Here is a 15330-nt window from a genome sequence, read left to right as displayed (position 1 = left end):
ACCATAGCTGTGTAAGGGCCTCCCTCTGGCCTGCATGGATTTACTAAACATGTTTCAAATACCAAATTGATGAAATCCTAGACCCAAACATAGAAAATGACTTTGTCCTGTAAAGGACCAGACCTTGACTATCATGGACTTTGGTGATTATTGGCAAAAGACCTGAGCTAGCAGGAGCCAGACATGAGGGGAAATGATTAGCATGACTTTCTCCGTCAGATCATGGCATGCCCCTAGCAAAATGCAGCTGAGTGAATGGAGCGGGACACCTAAAATTGAAATGCACAAAGAGTTTTGATCTCTGATGGAGGGCTGACCAGACCGACTCTAACATTGGCTCCAATGGGGGATGGTAGCTCCTTGGAGGTGCCAAGAACAACAGATCTCTGGAGGAGCTAGACAGTGCCTTTTTTCCATTGGGCTATGGAGTCATCATTTCGATAAACAACACAGGACTCTGACTTATTTATGAAACTGAAATGACCAAGAAATTGACTTGAACTTGACATTAAAATAACTCAAAAACTAACTTTACAGACTGAAACCAAACTGAAATAAAAATGGTATTTACAATGACAGTGGAAGCAGTGTTACTAAATCAGCAGTGGTACTGCTTGAGTAGCCGACCATTGATCGGCCCTCCAGGACAATCTTCCCCGTTCATTTCCTTCAGAAGAAAGGCATTCTGACCCCTATATGTTGCGATCTTGAAAGGACCTTTCCAAAGATTTTCAAACTTTTCGTGCTTGCCTTTCTCTTCATTCCTTGCATCCCACTTCAGCACCACATCATCCAACTGAAATTTATCTGCTTTTGCTTTTTTGTCATAGATTTTCTTTATTTTCTCCTGCAATTTGGATGTGTTCTTGAAAACTTCTTCTCTTGTTTTCTGCAAGTGGATCATTTGATTCAATCTTCTCTGCATGGGATCTTCTTCACTTTCGGCCTCCTGAAGAAGTCTAACCACCGGGGCAGCAAGAGAGGCAGGGAATACTGTGTCAACTCCATAAACAAGCTCAAACAGTGACATGCCAATGGACTTTTTCTGACTGATCCGATCTACCCAAAGCGCATGGACCAACCTCTTATTCCAACTCTTTTTATTTATTTCCAACAACTTCTTGATGATGTTGACCAATGATTGATTCGAAGATTCTGCCAATCCATTTCCTTGTGGATGATAAGTAGTTGAATGACCCAAAACTATGTGATATTTATGACAAAATTCTACCATCCTTTTCGATTTGAAAGCTGCTGCATTATCGGTGATTAATTTGTTTCGACAACCAAAGTGAGACAAGATGTTATTTTCGAGAAATGAAATGATTACCGTGTCTGTAGCTTGTCTGGTAGGAGCTGCCTCAATCCACTTTGTGAAATAGTCTGTCATTGTAAGGATCCATCTATGATGTCCGGAAGAGGTGGGATGAATTTCCCCAATGAAATCCAACCCCCACTGCTGGAAGGGAGCGCTCACCTCAATAGGCTTAAGTGGCAAAGGCTGTAATTTCTGTTTTCCTTCAAAAATCTGACATTTATGACAGCGCTTGACCATCTTATACACATCAGTAAACAAAGTAGGCCAGTAGTACCCTACTCTCAAAATTTTGTTCGCTGTTGACTTCCAAAAAAGGTGACCACCACACTCTCCTCCGTGGAAATCCTCCATGACTTTCTTTGCCTCCTCTTCCACCAAACAATTTAACAAAATGCCACCGAGATCTTTCCAATACAGTGCAGAATTCAAAATACAAAACTTGGCAGCCTTCAATTTGAGTGTTCTCACTTTGTTTCTAGTCATTCCGAGCGGCGATGACAGATTTTTCAGCACATATATTATATCTAAATACCATGGGGACAAAGCAAACATTTTGGATACCTGAATGGATGATATTTCCTCATTCTCATCGGACATGGCAGCGATCATATTTATGTCCAAGGCATGCAAGTTTGATTCGGCCATTAGCTTCGCCAACCCCTGTCCTTTGACCAGCTTTGTGGGCTTTATTTCCACATCATATTCCAACAAGGCTGCAATCCATTTGCCTCTTCTCCCTTCCGGATCGGTCTGCACTAAAACATCCTTTACAACAGTATTAGGAACATAGGCCAGAATGTGAGAATGTAGGATATATACCCGGAAATCCTTCAATGCCTTCACCAATGCCAGGGCTTGCTTCTCAATGATGTTGTACTTTAAAGATGCATCCCTTATAGCCCTGCTAAAGAATGCAATGGGTCTTTCATGATCATCTCTCTTCTGCAATAATACCGCTGCCATAGTGTGCTCAGAAGCAAATGAAAACAATGTGAAATCCTGAGTGTAGTTCGGGCTGACTAGAACTGGAGCTGAAGAAAGGGCCAATTTGACCAAGTTGAAATATTTTACAGCCTCCTCTGTCCATTTCACCTGGCTGTCCTTCTTAAGCATTCTGGTCATTTCTCTTAAGTGTTCTGCAAGATTAGGCACAAAGCGATGCAGAAAATTCATCTTACCATTGAATGATTGTATCTCTTTTTTGTTCCTAGGCAGATCGATTCGCTGAATTGCTTGCACACGTGCTGGGTCTATACAAATGCCATCCTTTGAAATGATGTGCCAAAGTAATTTTCCTTCCTCCATGGCGAACAAGCTCTTCTTAGGATTCAGCGATAGACCATATTTCCTGCATTTTTGAAAGAAAATTTTTAGGTGATGCATGTGCTCTTCATCAGATTTGGAAAATACCAACAAATCATCCAAGTACACCACCAAAAACACATCCTTCTCATTTGCAAAAGCCAAGTCCATTGCCCGCTGAAATGTGGCACCTACATTCTTTAAACCGAAGGGCATTTTGGCGTAGTGAAAGGTTCCCCATGGAGTGGTGAATGCTGTCTTGTCTCTATCATCTTCATGGATAGAAATTTGGTTATATCCGGAATAACCATCAAGCAGTGACATACAAGATGCCCCCACTACTCGCTGAAGTATATGGTCCATCTTGGGTAGTGGATAGTTTTCCTTCAATGAGACTTTATTTAGATTTCTGAAATCAATGCATAGGTGGATCTCACTGGTCTTCTTGCGTACAGGCACTAAGTTAGATATCCAATCTGAAAATCTGATGGGCACAATGATACCTGACTTGTACAACCTGTTTACCACCTTTTCGATAGATGGCAGCAACTTTGGATTTATCCTTCTCAGCTTCTGTCTAAATGGTTTTTGATTGGGCTTGGTGGGTATTGTGTGCTGAATAATATTTGTATCATAGGTCTTTAAATCAGAATAGTCCCAAGCGCACACATCTGCAAATGAAGCCATCAAACTGATGTATTTGTCCTTGATCTTTGGCGGTAATGCTTTGGACAATTTTACCAACTTTAGATTGGCAGCTGTACCGATGTTGACTTCTTCTACACCCTTCTCTGTTGGCTGCAATGTTGGCTTGCGGGCTACATCATCCTGATCAAAAAGTTCCTTTAGAGGTATCAATCCTTTAGGAATGATGTTATTCTTCAGCTGCAATACGTCCATTTCATTGATCTGCACTTCATTTGTACCATTCCCTTTGCCCTCATCGTTTTCTACATCAATTGAGGTTTCTTTGAACTTGCCTTTGTTTAGTAGAAAATCCTTAATCTCCTCATCATCTTGAAACATTTTTCAATATCACTGATTGTCTACAATGGTTGGATGATGCTTGACATGGATTTCAAATTTATTGCTGGAGTTCATGGGGATCTTCAAACTGCTTGCTACCTTGGCAAGAGCATAAGCAATACTATTTTGTATACGAGGCACACATGTCAAGGTGTATTCTGAAAATAGCTTCAAGATGTCTAAAACTGCATTACGATAGGCCCGCATCCTAGGATGTTTTGCTTAATACTCACCTCTGACCTGTTTTATTACCAATTCGGAGTCGCCATATAGCGAAATCCTTTTTGCATTCAGCTTTCTAAGAATCTTCAGGCCAGTAATCAGAGCTTCATACTCAGCTTCATTGTTTGAACACTCAAAGGCCAACTTGTAAGAGCAAACCCTCACGCTGCTAGGCACTTTGTTTGGGGCGGAGAAAGGACTGCGTACCAAAATTCCAATTCCAATGCCATCATTTCCTACTGCTCCATTGAAATCCATGGTCCACAAGCCTTCTTCCTCCTCTTGTAAGTGTTGGAAATCTATTTTTCATGCCTTGTCTGCTTGTTGTCCATTACTTTTAGCTGATTGCCCAACATTTTCCTGCTTCTCTTGTCTTTCTTTCTTCAAAATTTCTCTGAAATTTTCTGTTATTTCCAGAATGTCATCTGCTTCTACTATCTGACTATCTATATCATTTAAACTATCTAAAAACAAAACAAAAAACTCTAAATCTGTATGTACATAGTTAATAGGATGATTTATAGGTTTCTCCTTGCTGGTGATCATATATTTCATTTTCTATTCCTGATATAACTTCCTCATTTGTCCAAACACCAGGATTTTTGCATAGGAGAAATCCAGCTGTAGTGTCCCTTTCAATTTCACTACCCAATACCTGGAAAGAAGCATGCCAAACCTTGGAGGAATATCTGCTACCACCACATGCATCAAAAAAATTTCCATAGGAAGCTGATCCAAACTCACAACTAAGTCTTTGATGAGTCCTATACATTTTACTCTGCTGGAATCGAATGAATAGAGATCATGATATTGCCGGGTGATGTCCAGACCAAGCTTATCCATGATAGCCTTGGGCATGAGATTGTGAGAAGCTCCGAAATCGAACATGGCATTCTGTAACACAAAATCATGCAATCGTAAACTAATATAGAAGGGTGGCACATTGCTATCAGGAGACTCACCATTTGATGTTGGTCCAAAAATCATTTCAGGCTGATCATCTTCTACATTTACCATGTCGGACATTGGGTCCAAATTCAACATTTTAGAAATCTGTCCTCTATAACTGTTGTTCTTCATTATTTTAGTCAAGGGGATGGATACCTTTAACTTAGAAATCTCATTCTCTAAGCTAAAAGCGGGAGTCTTTTCTACCTATTTGACTGGGATCTCTTTCCTTTCCTTTTCTTTTGATGTGGCTTGTTGCTGTGATTGTTCTGCTGATTTTGATTTGCTGCTCTCCGGACCAACCACCTCCTTTCCCTTTCTTTGTGTAGCTGATGAATCATTTTTTGCTATTTCAACCTCCTTCTTTTTCTAAATTGGTTTGGCCAACACATCTCTATTTCTAAGTGAATATCACTGCTATTTTTCGGACAAAGCATTCATATATCCCCTTTGATACTCTTCTGATTCTTCTTCCAACATAGTGTCGCTAGCTAGAATAAATTCAGTGTCTTGGTGTGCAGCTGAATTCACTGCACATTCTTCCTCTTCGATAATCTAAGTAGGCAGCTCGTCTGGAGTAAAGAAGTGGTTTTCTTCGCCTATTACATTCTCGTCCTCATCTGACTCTGGTCCATGCACAAAATTCTGCGGCAAAGGTGTTTGTACCGGCTGTTGTGCTGTCTACTCTTGAGTTCGCTGATCTCTTTGTCTTATTCTATATTGTGGCTGTTACTGGCCATGAAAGTTAGGATTCCTAACTTGTGGCTCTGGTTTGTCAAGTTTTACCCTTTCAAGCATCTGCTCTACCTTTTTGAGAAGTTGATCCATTGAAGAAGATTCTTCTTTCACAATGGTTTTCTTCTCTACTTTTTCTCTAGCTCTCTTGGACAGCAGATTTGCTTCAACGCTGACCGCAATTTTCTGCATGTCTTCCATTGTGGCTGGTTCTCTCTCTCTTAATTGGTACGCCATGTCAGCATCAAAACCATCTGGAAACTTCATCATTGCTAGTCCCACAGGTGGCTTTAGATGATCTGGAATTTCGTTATAGACTGCATTAAATCTAACACAATAGTCTTGAACCGACTCACCAGCCTTCCGTTTGATTTGTTCATATTTGGCCAGAATTTGAAGGGGATTCTTTTTCACTTCCCACCGGTTCAAAAATTGTCTTTGTACTTCAACCAAGGTAGTGATACTTGCTTCCGGAAAACCTCTGAACCATTTCCTCATATCACCTGCAAATGTCTGTACAAAGAGCCTCATTGCCACATTCTCTGCATCAATCTCATGAAGTTCATAGAAGTCTGCCATTTTGTCTACATGTTGCTGAGTAGTAATTCTGTTAGGAGTGCCATCAAAAAATGGGATTTTACTTTGATAATCCGTTGGCATATCATCTAGAACTTGGGGTAGAACAAGGGGTGCAAAACGGGCAGCCATCATTCTTGGTGGATTTGGCCTTGGAGGTGTTGGAGGAGTGTGCACAGTTTGCAAGGGGCTTGCAATTGGAGTTTGGGGCTATGTTGCAATGTAATTATCAATTAATCTATTAGCTCTTTCTGTTTTGAGGTCTACAAGAAATTGTGGATTGGGGACAGTATAATCAGTAGCCCTTTCGGATTTAGACTCAAACAATGATATCTCAAACCGTTCGTCAAACTCAAGCTCTTCAAGATACTAAAAAATGTCGGGACATGAATGGGATTTGAACACGGGAGTTATGGTGCTTTCTTGACGAAGGAGTCTTGGGATCAAATTGGGGTTTTTGTAAATATGAGGAGGATCTGAGTCTAGATTGGCTCTGGTATATCGTCTTGAAGCTAGCGTGCTATTGAGAAAAGTCATAGGACACAACCAACTTACTCAGCCTTTCCAATCCTAAGCTCATCATCCGGAAGCTTAGAATTATTATGAAACAAGGGGATTTGAATTCAACTTTTCCCCAATGGAGTCGCCACTATGTTAGCACCTAAATCTGCCTTAGGCTGAAGGAAGGCAAAAATTAGGGTAACCACAAACCACGCTCAGTCTGGTAGCTAGCCCTACTAGAGCAGGAGAGGGCTCTCTCTGAGTCACACTAAGTGAATAGATAATAGAAAATGATCTGAGATGACTTAAAATGAAATATTTACCTTAGGCTAGTAAGTGAATAGGGATTCTGGAAACAATTTTCATGAATGACCGAGCTTCTGGGATGGTATGGGACCGACGCTCAGCAAAAAAACAGAGAATTTAATACAAAGGCACAGGTTATTCCGTGAGGCAAGGTAGGCGGAAAATGTAACAATCTAGTTTGAGGTAAAGCGACATGAATAGATTGCTGAAGAAAGTGAAAAGGGCATAGTTACATGAATCCTTCTCAACAGAAAAATAACACTGAACATGAAATTTTCCCACAGGTAGAGCAATAAAATTAAATTCTACCTAATCTCACTCAGAAAATTTTACTGGAAATGAACATGAATTGAATTATGAAACATAATGAAATACGTATGAAAACATAAGAGACACATTTGCTACACTCACAACCACAAGAATCTCATGAAACAGAGCCGCTGCCTTTCATTAATTCTCTGTCAAAAATACACAGTGAAGAAACAAAGTTTCTTTCCCACAGTCTCCCAGAAGTTACAAGCCAACCAAACCTTTGCAAATAACTTGCATACAATATATAGAATGTGTGAGGAAGAGATAGAACGCCCAAGCGTTGGGGAGTTACTCGAATCATTACAAAATGGAGATGGAGAGCCAACCATCAGCTACAGGTGCAGCGCTACAAACATGACATTTGGCTTGGGGTGACCGTTTGCCTTCCTTCGCCACTTGGATAGAAGCCAATCTGGAGAAAAAAATCTTTAAATTCCGCCTTTGGTGCCAAAAAACCGAAGTGTAGATGAGTGGGCCCACTTAGAGAAGTTGCAAATCGAAATTTCACGAAACGGAAGTAAATTGGCAATTTTTTCCTCTGTGCGCCACGCCATTTTTTCTGTGCGTCGCGATACTTTGGGGCCTGTTTTGGGGCACTTGAAGGTGTCCAAAATGTGCCCAAGTGGTCTTGCTAGAAATCCTATCCTATCTACTTCCTAACCCAACTAGAATTTTCAAATTTGGTGCTCATTTGCCCCTCCAAATCTCCATTCTCCCAAAACTTCTTTCTGTGTGTCAAAAAAGTGGCAAAGAGGCCATTTTTGGGTGTTTTTTGACCTTTAGGAGACCCACATATTGCCCAAATCTCTTGCCCGGACACCATTAGTCGTAATTTTCCATGCTAAATCCAAATCTACAAGCCATTCCTCATTTGGAGCTCTAGAATTTTAGCGTCACGCCAGTGGCGCGGCACATAGGGAGAAAATCCCTGTTTTTTACCCAAAAAATTACCAAGTGACCAAAATTGCCCCAAACTTTTTGAAATTTTGGCTGGAGGATTCTATGGGTTGTTATGATGGGCCAAGGAAGCCTCAGCCAAGATTCGCAACCAATATTGCTCTTTTTCCCTTTTTTCTCTTCTTGTTGCTTTCCTCAATTTTGCCTTCAAGTTCCTTATCCGGGCTTGTGCACTCATGTTTCGCACCCTGTAACGGAATGCCATATGTCTCAGTAGAGCAAGGTCCTGGTCGGCTTTGTCCAGCAGCTTCTCCAAATGCATGTTGACCCTCTCAAGTTTTGCCTCCCGATCCTCATTGATTGCTTGCTCCAAAGATGTGAGCGCAACCCTTCTTCTTTGAGCAGCTTGGCGATGCTCACGAATGTTTTGCAGCTCCATGATCGTCTGTTGGTCCTCAAGCTATTTGTTTCTCTGCTCCAGGTACTTCATGTTCCATTTGGCCCTCTCCAAGTCAAGGTATAAGGACTCAATCACTAACTGCTGCTCCTCGATGATCTCTGTAAGCTCCGCATTTGTTGGTTCTGCATTTGTCTCATCATCCTGGAGGAGAACAAACTCACTCTCGCTCACCTGATGGCCCTTCCTCCTACACTGGCTCCTTACACTTATCATGCTCATGTGATGCTGATGTCGGAAGCGAGGCCCCTTCCACCCTGGGTGGAGATAACACTCGCTTTGCTGCTGCAAATAAGGGTCTAACGCCTCTCTGATAGGTGATGTATACTGGCATAGTAGCAGTCTCATGTCACTCATACTGATGAGATGGGCCCCCAATCTCATGCTCTGCCTCTGAAACCACCTGTGGAGCACTGAAGAAGTTACGGGAGAGGAAGTCCTCCCAAGCAATACCCTGCAATCCCAACTGATGGTCCACCAAAATCCGGATAAGGGCAAAGTGATACACACTGTTGAGCTGTTGTCGAGGGGTCTTGTGCTGCATGAAATTTCTCATCCTCTCTATGTTCCCGCAGATGAAAAATGGGAGGTTCATCATCCACACCCTGGTAAAGTGCATGAGCAACCTGATGTGATAGGCATAAAGGCGAGAAAACCTCCCCTTGCAACTGAAGTACTTCATGATCAATTTCATGAGTGGGGCATACTCATCTTTCAAAACTCTGAATAGAAAAACTCTCGTGAGGTGGCTCAAACAGTTGTCTTTGATGTAAGGCTCATAATGATGCCTCTCTACCTTCTTCTTCTTGTGCCACTACTCTCCAATGTTTGGTATGCCTGTTGCCACTGATATGGTTTCGGGTGTCAATGTGAAAGTGACCCCAGCCAAGATAGACTGTCCTCCATGTAGGTGAAGTGCAAAAAGACGGGCCAACTCATGATGAACTCTGATATTTGCCACCCTCTGACAAAATTCAAAACATGATAAGTGTTGGAAACAAGACATAGCAAGAGGGCATGCCTGCAACTCGGTGAGGGTGTTTGGCTCATCTCTAAGATGTCTGCCACTCCGGTGATGTCTCCTGTGGGCCCTTTCTCCTGAAGCTATATCACTGTGGGTCTCCTCCTCATATTCTGATGAAACTTCAGATGCCATTATTGTTGTTTGTACCCTGAGTTTTATGCTGCCCTTTGATTCCAATGAAGTTGGTAGTTTCTCTGACAATCTGCCACCAAGGGGACAATAAAACAGGGAGTATTAGGAGGGGAATGATGAAATGGGAATAGGGGCTAAAGGGAGAGATTTGTTAGGGATTTGGGAGTAGTTTGGGTATACTGTTGATGGGGTAGGGTTTGTGTTGTCTGCAAGGTGGGTTTGGGTTTTTTGAGCAATAGGAAGGGGGGAAAGGGAGTATGATTTTTTGGTAGGGTTAGGGTAGCAATTATAGGGACAATAGCATAAGGGAATGAGAAATGGGGGTAGGGTAGAAATCACCTTGGCAACACTGTCACTGTATCACAAACCCTAGGATCATGTTTTCTTTATGTCTTCTTTTGTTGGCTTTATAAAAAAATTTGCATTTGATTTATAATCCTAAAAACATGCTATTCCTTTCAAGTTTTATGCAAGAGTGGAGGTAGGTTGCCTACCTTTCAAATTTGATGAGCATCCACAAAATTTTTAGGCAAATTATTTGGTTTCTGGGCTTTATATCCCTGTGCACCACGCGCAATGCCCAGTGCGCCGTGCTCCTTCGTGTGTGCGTCGCGCGCTCTGAGATTACCCTAAATTGCTTCACTTTTCAACCCTTCGACCTTGCACCTTTCTTACACCGCCTTGCTTGCACAATGAGCTGGTCTTATGGTGATTTTGAGTTGACCAAATAGTGGAGGAATAGGGAGAGGGTTTGGTAGTGATTTAGGGCGGGGTTTTAGAAAAAATGATCAAGGGGAGATGGGAAAAATGATCAAGGGGAGATGGGAAAAATGATAGGTGAGGGGAAAAGGTGAGTGGAGTGAAACCTTGGCACTAACAACACATTTTAGCAACCCCAACCATCATTTTCTTGGTGATTTCTTATGGTTGACCTTATGCGTTTTGGTGACATTCAAACATCTCCACAAAAACCATATCATTGATAAAATTTGATGAACAGGTGATGTCGTAAGGCTTACCTCTCGATTTGATAGCCTTCACCAAAATTTGGAGTTGTTTGGCAATGTTTCTCGGCCCCTGGTCTGTGTGTGCCGCGCGCAATTCCCAGTGTGCCGTGCGCTGGGTATGCGCCACGCGCTGGGTATGCGCCGCGAACTGGGTATGCGCCGTGCCTGCATAAACTTTCAACTGCGGGCTGGCTGCGTGTGCGCCGTGCCCGGTGAGTGCGACGCGCTCCTGGGTATGTGCGCCGCACCCTCTAAAACTTGCTCCCACTCACTCAAACGCTCCAATCTCACATCCACACCTTTGCAATGTCTTCTCCAAGTCTTGTAATAGCACAATGCCTTCGATTTGGGTAAAAACATGTATATATAGCCTTGGAAGAGATGGGTTTAATTTTTGCTTCCTTGAAAACCCATTTTTCTAATGTTGTGTTTTGCGCTTTTTCACTGACTTTAAAACACACTGATTTTCACTTTCCCTTTGACATTTTGGCTCAAATGATGAAATTTTCGCACATATTTGCAGGGACTGTATGACAGAGAATTTTTCCATGGAAACCATGACTGCATCTGAAAAGTCAACTGGCGATTTTTTGGAAAATTTTGTCATAAATGACCTTGTTTGACTTTTCTTAAAAACAGAGTTTTGAAGAAGAGTCAAAGTCTATCCACATGACGATGAAGCTCTCTGAACCATAGCTATGTAAGGGCCTCCCTCTAGCCTGCATGGCTTTACTGGACATGTTTCAAAGACCAAATTGATGAAATCCTAGACCCAAACATAGAAAATGACTTTGTCCTGTAAAGGACCAGACCTTGACTATCATGGACTTTGGTGATTATTGGCAAAAGACCTGAGCCAGCAGGAGCCAGAAATGAGGGGAAATTATTAGCATGACTTTCTCCGTTAGATCATGGCATGCCCCTAGTGAAATGCAACTGAGTGAATGGAGCGGGACACTTAAAATTGAAATGCACAAAAAGTTTTGATCTCTGACGGAGGGTTGACCAGACCGACTCTAATAGGTGGCATGAAAATATTTGTGAAGGAGGAGGAGGACCATAACACAACATTCCATTCAGGGTCTTTAATTATTCAAGTTTTTAGGGAAATGCTTTTAATTTGCTAAATAGAAAGGATCCCTAAAACAATGCAGATAGGAGAAGGAATAAGTGGTTTGGGACGAGCCACAGGTGTGTGTTGGGGGCCTATTGGAGGAAATTTTTGTAGTTTTGGGTTGCACACACAACATGCTAGAACTTCACACAGATAGGGAAGAGTGCCCAATAGTATCTTATGGAGGAGAATCATGTAGTCAGTAATGGTTCGAGAGCATAGGGGTGACTTTTTTGGAAGATCCCGAATCCAAACAAAAATATATGCAGGTAAATTTTCAGGTTAATGATGGTTAAACACAGTTTATCTACATGTAATAATGGTTTCCACTAGGCTTTAGCTCACTGTAAATATTCAATCTAACTAAGTATAAAATGGAAGAAGTTGACTTAGAAAAGAGATTTTAGTGGTCGAAAAGGTTTTTTCTTTGGAGCTTTGATGTAATTAGGGTTTATAAGTGTATTTTGGTTTTCTTATGAAGATTGTGTTGCATTTTTTTATAATTGCTCCTGTAATATTGGGATGAAAGAATAGATTGGTGAGTCATGAGACCCTTGTGATAGGGAATATGTAATATATTTTTGGCTTCTCCTAGCAATATAAAAATATGTTGGGTAATGTTTTTAAATTAATATGTTCTTGTGTTTATCTAAACAGTTTGGTCCTCTGTGATATTTAACTCTATAAAGTGGTTGCTCTCTTACGTGGATTCACTGCTAACTCTTCTTCTTTTATTTTCTTCCTATTATATTATAATTGCAAACATTGTGCCACAATTGGTATGGTGTTTTGTAGATGACGTTTACATAGGTTAAGTGGTTAAACATAATCATAAAATGGTGTAGATCGAATCCACATCCCCTTCACAGTTGTAGAAGCCTAGTTCTCACAAACCCCCTTAGGTCCCTCGGGTGAGATGTCATCCTCTATGCGGACCCTATCGCAAGGGCTGGTATTGAGAGCAATTTTCTTAGGCACACTATGCACACTAAACTGAGTCAAAAACCAAAAAATAATCCAACAAAAATACTTATTAATTGTGCCAAAGAAGGAGGATTTAACAAATAAGCTTTGCTAAAGCTTAATTGATCTCTCATGTATCTCTAAGTGCATTGAACAAATGAACACCAAAAGAAATAAGAAATCATTTTATGGGGATGTAGCTAATTCATTCACCTACCTGGAAAAGAGATTCCAATAGTCTACTATATACAATTAGTATTTGAATGTAGCCCTCAAGGAAAGGAAAAAACAACAAAATCTAGACCATGGGGCTAGAAAATGCTACATGCGTTCTTGAATTGTTCAACTTCAGGTAAGTGGTTTATCTATATGCTAGACATTTCAACCCAAAGACCGGAATTATCAATCTTTGAATTAAGAAAAATCCAATTCCTCTAACTCCCAAGATCTTTAAGAAAATATTTAAATTGACAAATCCCACCAAGCAGCTCAAGTTGTCTAAATCCAACACTTTTCTTGATTCTCATGGAAGAAAAATGAATATCATCCAAGAATTCCTGTCGTAGTCAATACCATTCTTTCCCATCATTTATTTTATTGATCTCTTTATATTTGCAGAGCCATACAATGATTTCTCTTGGTTTTTTGCACAATTAATGAGATGAGAAACAACGGAAATTATTCCCATGTCAATCTTTAATGTATTATATTATTCCTTCATGAGAGATGTTGTATTCGACTAGGTGGAGGTTATCTCCAATGAGATTTCCTTTCAATTAGTAAATTTGTTTAAGACTCAAATATTTTTCATAACTGCTTATCTAGTTATGGCTCTTGTGCCATGCCATACTTTTCATGAACTACCACATAAAATTAATTTAAATCGATATTTGGAGCCAGTACAATTTTCGTATCTTGTACTATGGAAGCATAAGGCTCCATTTCATTTTTTTCAAATTCAATAAATATTAAAGAATTAAATTATATGCTATCTTGGCGAGAGACCCAAAGTATTTCTACCAAAGAACAAACTTTCTTATGGGGAAAGGGAATACATAAGGAGAGGGAAGAACACACCCTAGTTAGAATTTATGGATTTGAATATACACCCTTATTACTACACAAGTTTGTGTTTGATAGACATTTTGTTGTTCAAATATGTCAATAGTACCACACATGCTTAATTCTATTCAAAATAAAAAAGAAAAAGCATTTCATTTCTTTACAATTTACCATTAGGGAGATTACTATAAAAAAATATACTCATCTAGAAAAATTCTCTAGGTTACTAAATTCTTTAACTTTCACTAAAGAAACAATTATCCATGGATTTTACACTGAAGGTATATTTTCAAAACATTTGGTTATGGTTAGGTAAAAGAATTTATTTACATTGATTTATGAATAAAGTGAAGAAAGCCAACTCGACCCATCAAAAGAACAGGAATCTACCCCCACTACATAAGTAATCATGGAAAGCAACACCAACATGGGAGGGAAATCTAAATAGAGAGGTAAAATATATACGAGTGGATAGCCAGCTTCACCACCATAAGCTTTCTAATGTTCCTCTTCTAGTCACAAGAAAAGAGATATTATAGGTGCTCTGGTGAACAAGATGGAGAGGAGCCACCTCCCTGAGTGACTTTAGAAAATTCACATATTACCATTTCATCAAAGAGTAAGAGTTCTACTATGAAAGGGTCTCAAATTGTAGAGAGACTGGACAATATGGAAGTTGATAGTATTATAATGCTTGTTTGGGTTACAACACATATAGCCAAAACTCAGAAAATGATAGATAAATTGCTACTAAAGAACCAATCACTTTTTAGGACTAGTCTTTGACTATACAAATTACCCAATATGATAAGGAAACTAAGAAATTGCAATTTGAAAAAGTTAAGGTTTGAAATAAGAAAGTAACTAGCCAATGGAATTGTAAAGTTGACGTTTCTGGAGTTGGACCCGCAGGTCTCCTAAAATTGCATCAAACTACAGGTGAAGCCCTTGCACACTTCATTAAGGAACAAGAAACAGAAAATTTAAAGCTTAGGATGAGGATTAAAAAACTTGGAGAATATCTAAATCCTACTCCATTATGATGATCCCATTGGTTATTCAAGGAGTAGAGATCTTAGTCACTTCCTGTTATTGGGAAATCTAGTGTTTATGCAGAGCTGCTAGTCCCACTAAGACAGGTAGCTATCTTAGAAACAAATAGATTAAAGTTAATTTCATTTTACTTTATGAGAAGTAGATAGGAGAGGATCAAAGAATACCAACCTCAATATTTCGCTCGGTTCTTTGCTTGTCCCTTCTCCTCACCGACAAGTCTTTGCCGCTTCTCCCTTGACCACTCTGCTTCAAAGAGTAATTGTAAAGTCAAAGAATCATAATACCTTCAAAGTGCAGAGATCTACAATCATAAACATTATATGACCAGATATATATTGACCACACAAATGCATATACATATAGACATACAAG

Source organism: Pinus tabuliformis, chromosome 4_2 (genome assembly GCF_031772625.1).
Source record: "Pinus tabuliformis cultivar Carrire ecotype Pingquan chromosome 4_2, CPIR1, whole genome shotgun sequence".
Taxonomy (NCBI): domain Eukaryota; kingdom Viridiplantae; phylum Streptophyta; class Pinopsida; order Pinales; family Pinaceae; genus Pinus; species Pinus tabuliformis.
The sequence above is the reverse complement of the archived record's forward strand: the minus strand, read 5'-3'. Positions refer to the sequence as shown.